Raw genomic sequence first — 16,851 nt, 5'->3', positions numbered from 1 at the left:
TAAATAGTTTAGAATTTTTCTTATTTATATTATTGCTGACACTAAAGAATATGTTATAAAATCCTTTGCTGGTACAAACTTTAGAACACTTTGTATTCACCTAATGATTATCATGTTATTGAGGATGGGCTTGGCAGACTTTGGTGTGAATTTTGTATTGGGAAGTTGCTAAGACTCTGCTGAGGAGTATTTAAGAGAAGGAGCAGAGCAAAGTCAAGACATTCAACAAATGTTTGGTGAATTTTTCTCTTTTTTTTTCCCAAACAGGACTTGATGTGGTAAACTGGGGTAATATAAGTACATAGCTAAAAATAAAAATAAACAAACAACACCCACACATTCTATAAACCACACTTTAGCCACAAGCACCTCTTTACCCCTCACATCTCTTAGTTAAAAGACAAACAAAGGGTAAAATACAGTGAATTGAATTTCACTTCCTCTCCCTTCTTCTTCCCAAGCTCTGGGAATCAGGAATAGACAGACAGTAAGAGGTAGTAAGAAGAGAAACAAAATCTGAATAACCACAAAAGCAAATGGCTTTGGGGCGAATTCTAAAGCAAGATCACAGGAAGCCATTACAATGTTTTGTTTTATCTGTATGTGAGAACCTTTGAGTCCCACTTCTTTTTCAAACACCATCTAGTCTCTTTTTGCATATTTCCCTGCTCATAATTCCCTCCACGTCTTGAATGAGCCCCACGTTCATCTCCGAACATTATTTTCATTTGAAGTTCAGTGCTTTTTCCTCAACTTAGCTAAAATAGTGACCACTTATGAATGTCTTTATATTGTCTACTCCAGCTTCATTTTTTTGCCAGCTTTTGAGAAGTCCATCCTAACTTTGAAATTCAGGACTCCATTTTCCCCTACCTCCCCTAGTACTCTTTCTCAGTTCAAATTTTGGTCTACTGCTCTGACCCATTCTTTTTCTCTGTGTACACAGAGGCTTTATTTTTTATTATCCCTCTCTGAAAAGTTCTCTGACCCAGAGGCTATGCTACATTCATCAGAAGCCAGTGAAGTGAGGGTATGTTATTGAACAGAGAGCTGAGCCAAACTCTTCAACACAGAGAATTGCTGGGAAGAGAGGTTGGCTGTTTTATTGATGAATGGCACCACTCAGGAGAACGGGTAGCTAATGCTCAAAAACCTGAACTCTCCAATGACATATAGGTTACAGGTTATATAGGGCAAAATTATAAAGCACCATGGGTTAGGGATTCAGGGTCGTGTTGAGAGCTGATTGGTCGGAGGTAAGGTAAGGGTAATGAATCATTTCTTCAGGTCTTAAGGACAGCTCTGAGGTCCGCTCTGGCATCCCTCTGTCTGGGTTCATGGAAAAGAAGCCAGGGGGTTGTTCCACCTTAAGGCTCAGGAGCTGAAGGATAATTTAGGCCATGATGTTATCTTGAGCTTAACAGAAACCCATACCTTGTGACCCTTAGTTAAGGCATGGCCATTGTTTCTGGCTGCCTCAGGGGGTTAATGCCTAGTAAGGGAAAGGGCTAAGGCTACAGGGCATGTGGTGAAGGAACTGAATAGAGTCCTGGGGCTCCATATTAAGTCAAAATCACACATTAAATCAGGACAAAGGTTTCAGGTAGAGGGCAAACATGGCAACATTTTTGGCTGAGGACAGGAAATCTTGACTCACCCACAGAATGTCAACATCGTATCAAATCCAAATTCAGAGGATCTGGGTGTCATAAACAGTTTTCAGGGTAAAGGGCTACTGGATAGGGCAAGTCAGGGAGGTAAGATCTTCCCATCACACCTCCCTCCACCTCCTCAGTGCTCCCCTTCCCCCACCTTCCAGAATCTCTTAGGGTTCAAAGAGGCACAACTGTCATTTCTGTCACTGAGAATGTAACACAGACAGCAGGTCCCCTTGTTCGCTTTGGTATCAGGATCAAGGATATTACCCCAAAGGGCTCCTGTTTTCCTAAGAACTACCTATCTGAGCTGGGAGGCTGTGGTGGTATTGACGTGTGACTTGGTGGGGCGCTAGGGTTTCAATCTCTCACAGCTTTTCTTAAAACCCCTCACAAGAAGCATAGAGTAAAGCATGTGGCTAACACGATCATATGAACCAATACATAAAACAATTGGGAAAGCATGTGATTAAAATGATCACATAAAACTACACTTAAAAAATAACTGGCAAAGCATATGTTTAAAATGCATCCCACCATAATTTACAGAAGGAAGATATGAAGGAAGTGCTGTACTTTGCCACTGGAAAATGGACTGTTTAACAGGGGACAATATCCTAGATTTTGATATCAAATCCACTTAAGAAATCCTCTAGGTGGGTTTGTTGGTGGTGGTATTGGCTGGTGAGTGAGCCAGCTAGTGATGCCATCCACCATGTAAGCTCAGTTTCAATTTGATTCTCTTAGCTGCTGGGTATCTGCAACACGCCCTCCTTCTCCCCAGTCTCCATTGTCTTCCCAAGCACCTCTTATTTAACAATTCTAGAGCTTCCACTGGCTGTGGGTGAGGAGCACAAAGGGATCAGGACGTGGGATACTTACAACAGTCAAGGACTCTGTGATCCGTGGAGTTTGAAAACTCAGGAGTCAGCTTTCATTCCTACTCCTGCTGTGACTACTGACTCACATTTATTTGATAATCACCACATGCCAGGAACTTCATATAATTTACCTGTAGTCCTTCCAACACCCTTAAACAGGAGATTTTTTTTCTCCCCCCCTTTTTTATGCTAAACCTGTGGGTCAGAGAACTTAAAATACATTTAACATTGCACAGCTAGTAAGAGGCAAAGATCCCATGAAGACATTTGACTGTAAACCTGACACCTTTTCCCTTCATTCATGTCTATCCAAGGATGGTGAGCTGACCTACAGTGTATAGAGCCCCTGCAACTGGGAGATGGCTTAGGACAAGTTTTAGCCTGATTTTATGCATAATTCCATCTGATTATTCAGACATAAACTCTCATTTCTCTTTGCAGGCACATAAAGTCACCCATGCAGCCCAAAACAACATTGTAAGCTCCTATCCAATTTCCTGTCCATGTATCTTTTAGAGTAATTATGGCTCATCTCTCTAGGTTATTCATTGATATCTATGTTTTGCTGATTTTTCTCCAGATGCATTGGGGGCACATGTCCAAATTAAATACAATTTATTTCCTGCCTCTTATTTTTAGGTTCCCTTTGTCCTTTACTCTCTGGGGTTTATGTTATATTCCAATCAGTTTTCTTACAAATGTAGAATGCAGACTATTAACTGCACATCCGTGTCACTAGACAATAAGCTCAAGGCATTCACTTCTACCTGTTATTTAATCTTGGGCTCCTCAAGATTAGACCTGGACCATAGGTAATGCTTAGAATCAACCCCTGAACACCACATCTGACCTTCACCTTAAACACCCAGCTCACCCTTCTCATCCTCACCGGCCCCCAGGCCACTAGACTGGGCATAATTGTCCTACAGCTCATAAATAAAAGTCAAGGACAGCAATATTGTAAGGCTTGCCCAGGCTCATGCAGTGACATAACCACGAGCAGGACTAAAAGCTTTTGTGTCATGACTATAAAAGATCAAAGCCATTCATGCATTTTATATAAAAATGATTGACTATTATTTATTAAATTGCACTTTATTTGTTGGCATAAAAAACAGCTTTCAGGTTTTTATTTCAAGTGAGTTATGCTCACCTTGGAGAGGCTCTGGGCAAAGCGCTGACATCAGTGAAGCATGATTTCAACCTCTGGGCTTCGACTTTCAGCTCCTTATCTCGTGTTCAGTTCCCACCACCTCATTCTTCTGGCGGGTTTATCCTCCCATTGCCAGCTCCACTTCCTAGGTCCAAACTATAAAGCTCTGGGCCCTTGATGCTCCTCAAATCACAGCCTGTCTACGAGGATCCTTTGTCCCTCAAGTCAGAGATCCAGCTTTTGGTGGATTCTCATTCCAGGGCATTTAAGCTCAATGTTCCTTTAACAAAGAACAAAACTTTTCATTCCTAAATCCTAGCTAAGATGCAGGCATGTGCTTGAGAGAGGAGATAGTCTGATTTAGAGCCACATGGAGGTGTGAGTGACTGATGTCATAGCTACTCCTATGCCAGTTTGAATGAGCATAGAGAAGAGAGGGCAGGGGCATGAGTGTCTGAGGTGGCTGGTGCAGAAGGGAAGGACCTGAGAGTGAACGAGGGACCAGGGGAAGAGCCTAGGAATGCTTGTTTCAGAACTAGTGGCAATGAGTGGGTTTTAAAATGTTGCTGACTTCACCATTTCACTGAGGGCGGACCCCTCTGTGGGCTACCACTTCTCACACTGATCACTCGTCCCCAACATTCTTGGTTTTGACAAAAAAAAAAAAAAGAGAGAAAAAATAAAAAAGAAAAAAATTAAGTTAATGACTCATTGCCAGAAAGGGCGTGAAGTAGACAATAGGAATTTGTGCATGGCTTTTAAAAAAAAACTACTTTTGGCCAAGAGTCATAAAAATGTTTATGCCCTTTGAATCAGTAATCCCTTTTCCGAGTTTATAGCCTAAGGAAAGGATCCACGTATAACCTGCAAGCCTGCTCCAGTGTAAGACTGCGAACAATCATTTCCTAGTGTTGCTTGAACTTCCGATGCTGTGTTACTAGGAAGTCAAATGTTGACTTTTTGAGGCTCCTCTCCACCCCCTACATTTATTGGTTGAGAACACCAGGAGCTTATTCACTTCAGAGAGAGGGAGAGAAGAAGAGAAACAGACGTGGCCACAGCAGACCCTCCAGTTTCAGTGACTGTGACTTCTGTCACTACCACCTGGTTCACTATTGCAAACCGTCTAGGACACCCATGTTCACCATCCTGCTAAAGTCCCTGTTGGCCCTGACACATGCAACAGGAATTCTTTGAAGCATGACAATCCCAGGCTTCAGGGCTGAGTTCCCAAGTTCCAGCTCAGAGGCCCGTATTGCCAGGTTCAGTCATCCTTTCCGGAACAAGAGCACTGCACCCAGTTGCCTGGGTCAAGAGGAGCTTCCAGCCTCAGCTGCACGATGAGTCCAAGCATCCATCATGTTACCTGTGGACCACTGGCCTGATTCTCCCTTCCATCCTGAGTCTTTGCCTCCAGGATCTCATCACATTTCCGGACTGTAGGACCTTGGGAGGTCACACCAGTTCACTCCTCTAGGTTGCTCTAATTTTGAATTGTGGAGAGTAGGTTTTCAATATTTTTTTTTCTCTACTATAGGCACTTGCTCCTTGGACAAATTAATGTCTTCAGTGATCAGTTTTGCACTCTGATAGCTCTCAGAGAGTGACAGTTTTAAAAGAGATCTATTACACCTGAACCCCCGAATAATGGATACATATTTCCCCATTATTGCACAACTAAGGCAACCACTCAGTGATCCTTTATTGAACAAAAAATGTCAGCTTCTCTATTTTAAAAACAAAAATAAAGCACCTATATGTGCACGCAGATATTCATTGCACAATTGTTTGTAAAAGTCAAATATGAGAAGAATCCAAAGATACAATATCAGAAGGCTTGTAAAGTAGATTAGGATGTGTCTACTCAATGAGTCAACTTGCAGCTATTTAAATGACAATTATAAAGATTGTCAGAAAACATTAGTGTTTGCCCTCTTATTTTCCAAACTTTCTTTTAATTTGTCAAGTTAAGGGGAACAAAATACTCTTATAATTAACCGTTGACATGAAGCTTTTGTCAACAGGACTTGTCAATGATTCATTTGGGAAAGTGAGAGACGCAGGACTTAGAGATGACTTCTAAATGGTTGCCTTAAAACAACAGAGTAAATTGGTGCTGTTTATTGAGATGGAGGAGGCAAAGTTGGGGATTGAAAAACCAAGAGCTTTGTCTGTCTATACTAAACTTGAGATGCCTTTTAGATCTCTATGTGTTGATATAGAGCAGGTAATGAGGTATAGGGATTGGAGTTCAGGGAAGAGGTCAGTGAAATCAAGACAAGAAATTTTAAATTTGAGAGTCATCAGTATGTAGATGGAATTTAAAAACTTGAGATTAGATGAGCTCACTTAAGGATAGGGTACAAATGGACAGTATAAGAAGATCTAAGATAAAGTCTCCAGTCATTCCAACCTTTAGGGAACAGATAGAGAAAGGGGGACCAGTAAAAATACTTGAATCAATACAGCCCATTAGGTAGGAGGTAAAGAGAAGAAAGTGGCATTCTGGAGAGTGGAAGAGAAGGGGATTTTAAGGAGGAGGGAATGGTTAATTGTGTCAAATGCTATTGAGCAGTTGACTAAGTTGAAGATGCAGAAGTGACATTTGGATTGGCAAAGAAGGTTGTTCATGACCTTGAAACGGGCAGATTCAGTGGCATAGAAAGGAACTCCTGACTGGAGTTGGTTGAGAAAAGACTAAGAGACGAGGAAGTGGAGCCGTGACTATAGACAATTCTTTCAGGAAATCGTGCTATAAAATAGCTAAGAAATCGGATTGTGTCTGGAGGGGCATGTGAGGTCAAAGGATTTTTTTTTTAAAGGAAGTACTAGGACGTGTCTGACTGCTCATGGAAGTGATCCAAGAGGGAGGGAGAAATTGATAATATAGGGGAGACAGAGGTTAATTGCAGGAGGAACGTCCTTGGGGAGGACGAGGGGATGGTATCCAGAACACAAGTGGAGAGGTTGGCCTTCAATGAAGTGGGCATGCACACAAAGTCCTTGGCACACAGACCTGGTACACATAGTAAGTGCCCAGTGAGTCATTTGCACTGTTATTACAAGTGTCTGTCTCTTTGAATGACCAAGGGAACAATTGCTGGCCGGCCTACCTCATTGCTCAAAAACCAGGCTGTAAATGATTACATCAGCAATTGATACAGGCTGGCCAAAGAGGAAAATGATGAAAAGACAGAATGGTCCATTCGTCTCTCCTACAGCGCCACTCAGACAGGGCAGATTCCCACAGGAGGGACATTGATATGTCCTTGAAAAAGTAAAGAGCCTAGATAATTGACAAATTACTGATATGATTATCTTTTAGTTGAGTTTTTTATTTCCTTTTTTACTGAATTTTATTTGCCTATGACTGAGGTTCATCAGAGTTCCTGAAAGTGGCAGCCAGGGCAGTGGGGACTGTGGAGAAAACCGCAAACTCAAAACCTCTGCTCTTGTGCAATCAAGACGTAAACCACTCTCACTGCTGAGATGCATGCCCAGCAGAGGTTGTTTCAGTGGCCCCTGCAGAGAAAACCTCCTAACCAACTTGTGTAGCACCCGAAGTTATAGCTGTTATTCCAGAAAGCACTGTATTTAAGCCAGGAACTCAGAGCTTTAGCTATATGGAATATGTTTTTTTTAATCACTTGGCCTCCTGGTTGAAACGGAGTCCGTGGTTGTTCTTTGCCAAATGGCTGATGAAGAAAATGTCCATGTCCTCAAAAGCATTGTTAAAAAGGAAGAATTTCTACAAAAGAACACAACTCTGGGGTCACTTTCTCACTCAATAAAAATTTAGAATTAAACCAAAAGTGTGTCTCGCAGAGTTCTTAGTGGTAAACATCTGAAATTAGTTCTAACAGATTTAGCAGAAAAATAATTTATTAAAAGAATAGTGGAAATTACCCTGATGTCCATTGAAATAGAATGAATAAATAAATTATGATACAGTTCTACAATGAAATATACGATAATGAAAAAAGAATAGATCATCAATACATATAACAATATAAATGTATCTCACAGATATAATATTGAGTAAAAGAAGCCAGACATTATGAACGGAGCATATACTGTACATTTCCATTTATATAAAATTCAGAAACAGGCAAAACAAATCTGTGGCATTAGCATCAGGATAGTGGTTCATTTTTGGTAGACAAAAATCTAAAAGGAGACAAGAGGAGGGTTCAGAGTGCTGGTTACACAATGTACTCTGTCTGGAAAATTCATTAAGCTGTACACTTTTGATATGCACTCTTTTCTCTATGTATATCTTCATGAAAGTCACACAGAAAGAAATCAACAGAAGGGCTATAAATTGATCAAAATATCACCAGTAAGAGTCACGGGGATGTAAAGGACAGCATAGAGAATATAGTCAATAATGTTGCAACAACTATGTATAGTGCCAGGTGGGTACTAGACAAATTGGGGGGATCACTGCTTAAATTATATAAATGTCTAACGACTATGTTGTACATCTGAAATGAATATAAAATAATATTGAATGTCAACTGTAACTAAAAAAAAAAATTAAAAATAATATTGCCAGTAAACCCTGAAGACACAGGTTCAGGGCTGTAAATCTGGCATAGAACTTAAATGAGCAAGTTGCCACTGAGCACTGGATGCTTTTGGCTAGGAAGACCCTTCCCCTGGGACAAGCTCATATGACTGCCTGACATTCAGTTATATATGCATTTGCTTATTTTCTGTCTCCCCAGCTAGAATGTGAGCTCACTGCTGGCATATATGAGTAGGTACTCAGCAGATATTTATTAAATGTGGCTGTCTTGTTCCTAACTGAACTGAACTCCCCTTCTCACTAACACATTACTTCTTTAGATATATTAATCTCATCAGTCAGGGTCCAGTCAAGTCTTACTGTTCAAGGAGCACATTTGTTCTTTAAAATGATTTCCCAGATGTCTTCTCTGATTCATCAGCATTGAAAGTTTTAGTCTCGTCAGGCAATCTTATTTCCCGTAGTTCCAAGTTCATCACAGGGGAGTCGCCCCACTGTGACCCCTACATACTCATAACAGAAACATGCAATAGCCTCCTGACCATGCAATTGGAAACAAAAATTGCTGAGCCAAGTGGTGAGAAAGATGGTAAACTAAGAGATGAGAGTCTGTCCATCAACTGGAGAGTGATGAGGTGATTTCCTTGACCTGGATGAGATTGCACAAACTCTTGCTATGTTTATTGTTTCACTTGCACCCCATTGACCCCAAGTCATTCATTTGCAGGGCCTGCGGGGAACGCAGCGGTGGAATTGTGCCCTTCCACTGCACTCTCTGTTGTTTAGGAAGTTTTAGCAAAGAAAGACCTGACTGACTGCTCAGATGGAGAATCTCAAGGGGTGTGGTATGTATCTTACCAGCTTGGAGCCTCACCTTGCCCCCTCAAAACAAAGCACATGTGCTCCCTGACCTGTCAGCCCCTCAAAGCTTGCCCCGTGCAGCATTGTATGAGGGATGTCTGGGAGACTCACCAGGACTTTACGTCTGAAGACGGACACCGTTGTCTTATCTTGGTGGAAGACAGAGAAAGAGAAAGTAGATTGCCCCTCATAGCTTTACTTAAATTCCTCACAGTTCTATTAAAGCTGCCTCTGTTCCTCCCAACAAAAGCAAGTCAGAGAATTATTCCACAGGAACGTTTTATGAAATTTTGTCCTGTATTCCTCCATTTTATCCTTGAATAGGAGTAGATAATTTGGAAGAGGATAGCTGACAAAACTCAAAAGGCATCTATCTCTATTCTCAGCTGAGAGAGCAGAAGAAAAAAACAACCTTGGATCACTTGCTTGCAGATGATTTCCTTCCACCACCCTCCTCTGCCTGTTTACCTCTCTCTCCTGCTTTCCTGTGGTATCTCGACTTCTCTTTCTAGCTCCCCCTTCTCTCTTTAGTAGCCGAACTACCTTTCCAACTGCCTGATAGACATTTTCACTGGAATTTACTAAAGGCATCTCAAACTCAGCATAGCTAAAAGCAAATTAAGAATCTTTTGGGGCTGGCCAAGTGGCTCAGTTGGTTAAGAGCTTGCTCAAGAGTGTGAGCTCTGAGCAACAGCGGTTCAAGTCCCGGCCCAAGCTGAGCAGCCGCTGAGCTGCCAACAGGTAGCAGGATGGGTCAGCTAAAAAAAAAAAAAAAGAATCTTTTATCCCATATCAAGTTTTTCTTCTGGTTTCTTAGGTTAGTGACAATATCCTTCTTCTCTTTACCCAGTCTCAGAAATCAAAGACTGCCATAGGCAGCTGTTCATTGAGCCTTGCCAGTTCGATTTCTCTTTTCCGTTTCTATCACCACCTTCCTAATTCAGAGCCCCATCATGTCCCACCCATTCTGGCCTCCTCACACATAGTGATTAACAACACATAAGCATACTGCCTCTACTGCTTGTTAACTGTATGACTTCAGGCAAGTTGCTTAATTTCCTCATTTATAAAGTGAGGAAATTAACACCTGTTGCTATTCATACCTGTTGCTATGAGAATTCAATCAGATAAAGTAGCACCGGCAAAATACTCAATAACATTAGTAATTATTACCATCTGTCCTCTTCATTTACTCAACAATGCTAGATTTTACCTCCAACAGGGCAGCTCTAATTATGTTTAAAACCTCTCAGTGCCCCCGCCCAGCATCTACCTAACACCTAATATTCCCACACTGGCATTCCCAATTTTCTATAAAGTACTTGTGTAATCTTGTGATCGCTTGCTCCCTTCCGTGGACCCTGTGTTCCAGGCAAGTGGACCTCCTCACCCTACCGCACACCCTCTCTACGTTACAGCCTGTGTGCATTTGGTTATGCTATATCTTCTGTTTGATTCACCTTCCCTGTCCTTTAAGGTCTAACTTGAATAGTTTCTCTCTGATGACCCAATGTCCTTTTCGCTCCTTTTGAAATATCAGCACATGATCACACCTTTCTACAGGATGGTTTACTTTCTTCCTGGTCCTGCAGCTGCCTGTGTGTTCATCTTACCTCTCCAGCTGGAGGAACCTCCATTCTCCCAATCTCACGTCTCCACACATCAGGGTGAAAACTGAAATGCTCAAGCATTCCTCTTCTGCCTTCTGCCAACAAGATGCCAAGTAACTAATTTAAGCAAATGCTCTGCTAAACCAGTGGCTAGGTCGATGTTTCATAGACAAGATCGTGCTCAGTTAAGAGCCAGAGCTGGAAAAATAATCTGATTGTTCTAGCTCAAGATCTGATTACTATAGCTCAAACAATGTTCTGCTCACCCCAGCCTGTTTCTGGGATAGCCCTTCTGCTTCTGGGCTCTCTGCTTTAGTGACTAGCAATACAAGATGGCACACTGGCCTTAGCCCATACAAGATGAGGTAGGTCAATTCCAATTTCTTGAATGTTCTTCAAATGAAACTTGTGCTTTTTGCATCAGTTGGATATACAAGTTCGGACAATTAAGTTTGCAAACTCATCCTGGAAAAAGTGCTACGCACCTCACTGCTGAATATCACTACAGACACCTTCAAAGTACTCCCGTTGGGAAGCTAGACACCAATGCTAGCATCTAGTCCACCCTTCAAAGAAGTTTTGGAACTCATTGTCTGGAATGGCCATCAGAGCTGTCGTTGTATTACCCTTGATATCCTGAATGTCATCAAAATGTCTTCCTTTCAATATTTCCTTTATCTTCGGGTAAAGAAAGAAGTCATTGAGGGTCAGATCAGGTGAGTGGGGAGGGTGTTCCAATACAGTTGTTTGTTTACTGGCTAAAAACTTCCTCACAGATAGTGCCGTGTGAGCTGGTGCATTGTCATGATGCAAGAGCCATGAATTGTTGGCAAAAAGTTTAGGTCGTCTAACTTTTTCACACAGTCTTTTCAGCATTTCCAAATAGTAAAGTTGGTTAACTGTTTGTCCAGTTGGTACAAGTTCATAATGAATAATCCCTCTGATATCAAAAAAGGTTAGTAACATCATTGCAACAAGTTTGTGAACTTAATTGTCAGACCTCGTAAATGTCAAGTCTCTTTAAACTCTTGGAGGATCCTAAGAAAGTCCCTGCCGCCCCGCCCCAGCCCCCCCATGGCTGCTTCTTTCAGAATTCACGCTAGTTTCTTAAAATCCCACTTATGAATCGCAATACTTTCCTCCAGACACTGGCAACCGACTGGAGGGTGTGGGAGGAAAACTATGAATCTTGCCAGAAAAAGATGCTTTAAAAATATGATGGTAAATTTCATTTTGAAAAGTTTTAACACACTTTCCTTCAGCCTGAGCCCTAACTCACCTCATACTATTTTTTACTCAATTGAAGAGTGTTTTTAAAAATCTCTCGTTAAAACATTTACTAAAGAAATCAATAAGATATTGCTAATTTTAAGAGGAATAAGAAAATATTTTATGAATGAGACTAGTCCATTCAGGCTTAAAAAGAATTACAATGGCTTAAAATATTTGTATGCATGATCTTGTTTTTACAATTTTAATATTTTGCAGTGAAATATACCACACACTGCACTGTTGACCCATGCCTTGATTCCATGAATGGCTCTCAGAAACATCAGACTTATAGGATGCACTTATCTGTCTACAAAATAACTTCTTTTATTATTGTTTTAAAATATATTTCTCTGATTTATGTTTGCCTTTTCTTATGATATTCTAAGTTTGTTGTATTTGTTTTCTTTTTAAAAATAATTTTATTAGGAGGAATTTCAAGCATACACAAAAGTAGAGAAAATAGTGTAATGAACTTTAAATATCAATCACTCAAATTCTAGAATTATCAGTGTCTTCCCACTTTTGTTTCATCTATACCTTTTTCCTTCATTCTCCCTTTCTTTTGGCTGACGTATGTTAAAGCAAACCCCAGAATCACACCATTTTACCCTTGTGTGTTTAAGTGTGCATTGCTAAGTATATGGGTGTTTTCTTAAATAATTATTATACTATTATCATAACAAAACTAACAATAGTTTATTGGTTCATTTAGTACACAGTTCAAATTCAAATTTTCCTCATTGTCTTTAAAATGTTGCCTTCCAGTTGGTGTGTGTTCAAACCAGAATCAAGCAATGTCCATGCGTTGTATTTCGTCATTTGGGGCTGGAGAAAAATGTAGGGTTTGGTAAAGGAGAGCCTCTGAAGCAGGTGAAGGGCAGGCCTGCATTGTGAGCTGGAGGAAAAGCTTTTGAGGAGTGGTATCTGAATAATAATCTTCAAGAGGCACAAGTAAGGACTGGAACTCTGTAGCTGCTGGATAGCACTTCTTTAAATATCACTGAAATTAGTTCTGTTTATGAACATGACTTCCAGAACTATTCTACCTCCTCCATCCCTCTCTACTCCGGTAAATATCATAGACTACTCTTCCCAGGCAGAAAGATATTTACAGGCTTCCATAGTAGACATTGTCACAGTTTTTGCTGGTAATCCATTACAAAATTAGCTTTCCCTGTTTTCAGAGATGTATTATATGTAATCTCACCCCTTCACCTACTGCTTCATTCTTGATAAAATAGATGTTGTGTTTAATAGTTCCGAATTTGCTCTGTGTTGATATTAATGGCTTCTGGATCTGCTAGCCATATCAGAATATATGTCAGCACCTCTGGTGTTAATAAAGCCCACAAATATCAATTCTAATGCAATCTTAAAGTATTCTGCAACCCACCTATTTATTAATATTTCACCATCTGTGGATCCTAGTGGAAAATGGGTATATTTCAAGGGGTTCACTTCAAATATATTTTCTTTGGCTCTCGAGACAAAAGTAATTGGCAATTAACAGTGGTAGGGACAGCTTCTGTCAATACACAGTAGGAGTTAGGGAGAAATCATCAACTCCCTCCTACAGCCCTTCCCATTGGACTTCAAACACATTTTTTTTCACCCAGCAGGGAGCCCTCCAGGCTCCTAATCACCAACCCACTGGGATCCCAAGTTGCTGGGAATTTCATAAAGCAAAATTCCCCAGGGAGTTTCAACAGAGATGTTTTAGGAAGCCAAAACCCCATTAGCTCTTTGGCCCAACACAAGAGCCCAGCTGCAGAGTAGCCTCCCACGTGCTATGTTCCCAGTCACTCCAGTTCAGCAGACGTCTTGTTCTTCTCGGTGCCAATGCCTGGCCGTTGCAGGGTAACTCTTGAAAGCCTTGAAAGAGTGGTCTAGATGGGGGCGGGGTTGGAGAGAAAACATCATCACACCTATCATCATCATCAGGCCATACATTTCTATAGCACCCTATGGTTTTAATTATATTCATGAACATGGTTCTCTTGATTCTCATAATGACCCTATAAAGGCAGGGAATGTAAGATATCTCTAATCTTGTTTTAAACATAAGAAGATTGAGGCTCACTGAGGTTAAGGGCTTTGTCCAAAGTGTTGGTCTTTGCCTTCTACTTCAGTGCCTCCTCTTCCCCATGCAGACACTCTTTGGTTGAGCTTCCTAAATGGTGGACCCAGCTTGCTTGTGTGGAAGAGAGGTATTCTGTCTTTGGGGACATGGGGGAACCTGGGGTGGCCCAGGCCAGCAAACTCTGCCTCAAATGACCTTGTCTTTTTAACTTAGTGCCATAAAATTGTCATTTTCTGTATACACAGTGACATGAAAAATGTTGCGAACTACTATCTTGAAGGAAAGTTTAAATGTTTCCTCTTTCCACTGAACTTAATATCTGAAAGCCAGTTGATATGCCCTGGCTCTGAAAAGTCAGGCCCATTAATCATAAGTAGAAAATAAAATTTAGTTTACCATTTTTCGGTGAATTTTAAAAACCTACATTTTCTGCAATGAGCCTCTTGGAACGTGCATCATGAGTTGAAGCGCTTTTTTAAGACTTCTTTTTTAAAACGTCATGCTCAGTTCCCATGGAAGACCTTCTTGTCCCTTTTTCCTCTCTCCTCTAACAGAATAATCCATCTCTGTCACCCCCACCCTCTGCTATATTTAGGCCAGGTTCCCTGATCTACCGTCTACCTCATGATACTTCATTCTGAAAGAAAATGAATCAGTCTCATTGCGTGGAATCATTTCTTTGTTTATTCTTTCAATTGGATTAACTCATGTCATTACTCTCACTCGGGCTATTATGAAAAATGTTCTTCCCTCCGTGGGTTTTGTTTTTATTACGTTTTCAATTCTGCTAGTCTTGTTTCAGGTCCAACAACCAATTAATGGAAACATGGCCTCAGGCGAAATTATGATGTTTATTTTCCATACTTATAAATTCCTTCTATCTTCTCCTCTTCCCGTAACACCCCATTCTAGCATACCTTGGGAACCGTATCCAGAGACTTTCACGTTTTCTACCCTCTCCCAGTTAACTCTCTATCGACAAATTCACACTAAGGTCTGTGAATATTACTTCATACTGGTACTGCGTTTACTATTTACAAGGCCGTTTTCCATGTGTAGACAGGATTCTGGGTGTAGGGATACATATTAGCCGAGAGGTGTTTTTGTGTCAGTTTGTCCTGAACAGCACCTGGAAAATCCTTTTGCATGAGGAACCATCTAATAATCCCTGGGAAGAATGTTGTATTGGTTGTAAACATTTTTATTTAAGTGATAGGAAGTCAACCCTACTGGGTTACACAAAAAGATAGTGTATTTTCTCATGTAACTGAACAGTCCACTGGTGTCCTTGAATTATGGCTGGATACAAAGTCTCAGACAATGTCATAAGGACTCAGGGTCTCTCTAACTCTTGGCTCTGTTTTCTTCTCTGTGGGCTGTTTTCCACATAGATTGTCCCTTCCTTGTGGAGGGGGGCTTCCAGCAAGTTCATGCTTACTTCCTCATGGCTACAAGTCCAGAAGTAAAGAGTTTAAATTTTTTCCAGTTGCTTAAAGACAAGTTTAGAAGTAATTCTGATTCACTTTATTTGATTCCTATTTACATCTTTAAGCTAATCCTTTGGCCCAGGAGAGGTTCTGAGTGTTGCGGCCTGGGTCACATGTCCACTCCTGGAGTCATAGATCAATTGCATATGGACAAAAAATCACGGTAAGAGTGGTTCCCTAAAGCACAATCAGGGTGCTGGGAAGGCACAAAACAATTGTCCACCTCAATTGGTAATGAAAATATTTAGAGTCAAAGAAGAGTGTAGACAGACACATAACTCACCTTGAGGTGAGAGAGCATAGAGGTGTTTGACAGGCCTATTGCTTTTTAATGTTCTTGATGCCAAAAAAATGCTTTTTACCCAACCTCTAGAGAACCTGCTCTAAGTTTTTGATTGGAGAAACAAGTTCAGAGAAGCAAGGAGAGGAGCAAAGGAGATATCTGTAACAGGTCTGGGAGCTTCGTTTCTAAATCTTTATAATACCAGGGCACTGTAAAAAGACTAGAAAACAAAGATGACATGCTAGGGACCTAATTCAAGAACCATGAGAATGGTTGGCAAAGGCCTCTCTGATCTCAGCAAGAGCTGAACAAAGGCTAGTGATAGTGTCACGAAATGTGATGATAGAAACTGTGATGAAAACATAGAAAAATGGCACAACCCTGCCCTACTCTCACAGCGAGTTCAGCCGGCATCCCCAGTCAGAGCAGTGGTGGCAGCAGCAGCCAATGCCTTAAGCACAGCACTTAATGCCATGTGGTTCCAGATTCAGACATACATTGACTCATATCCTCACACTTCCTGGCTGTGTGAATTGGGGCACATTTCTTCCTCTTTATGTGGGGATAATGATATCATGCCTCCCTCCTTGGGTTGTGTGAAAACTGTGTAATGTCTCAGATGTAAAGGGTTTCTCACAATACTCTATACATAGCAGCTGGTGGGAGCTAGATGTTAATATTTTTGAAGTTGCCATTTTCAGTTCTAAGAGGCCATTTTGGGTGGGCAATGTCTGGAATTCTGGGAAGGACTATTCGAGGGGTCCCTTTGGGGTTTGTAGTTTTAAGGCAAGTATCTATCTGTTGGAGGACACTTTTTAAAATTTTTTATTATTTATTTATTTATTTGTTTATTTATTTGTTTATTTATTTTTATTGGGGAATTGGGGGGATGGGAACAGCGCTGGGGAATTGTGGGAAGGGGAACAGACAAGTTGCTGTCATTTTGTTCTTCAGTCTAGTGGAGGACGTTGCTTCACTGGCCCAAGCTGGCACCATCATTGCGCTCTTCCCGGGTGAGGCAGATCAGTCGCAGGCTTCTGG

General features: G+C 41.0%; 1 long non-coding RNA gene across 1 annotated transcript in view; it reads right to left on the bottom strand.

Annotated features, from left to right (window-relative positions):
• Positions 1 to 13,221: 13,221 nt before the first annotated feature.
• LOC109385462 (uncharacterized) overlaps positions 13,222 to 16,851 on the bottom strand; it is a 13,335-nt gene continuing 9,705 nt past the window's right edge. The window contains exon 3 of the long non-coding RNA XR_002124626.1: positions 13,222 to 13,846. This is a non-coding gene — a long non-coding RNA (uncharacterized LOC109385462). The remainder of the gene's footprint in view (positions 13,847 to 16,851) is intronic.

Source organism: Hipposideros armiger, unplaced genomic scaffold, assembly GCF_001890085.2.
Source record: "Hipposideros armiger isolate ML-2016 unplaced genomic scaffold, ASM189008v1 scaffold_116, whole genome shotgun sequence".
In the NCBI taxonomy this organism is placed as follows: domain Eukaryota; kingdom Metazoa; phylum Chordata; class Mammalia; order Chiroptera; family Hipposideridae; genus Hipposideros; species Hipposideros armiger.
This window is presented reverse-complemented; position numbering and strand designations above follow the sequence as displayed.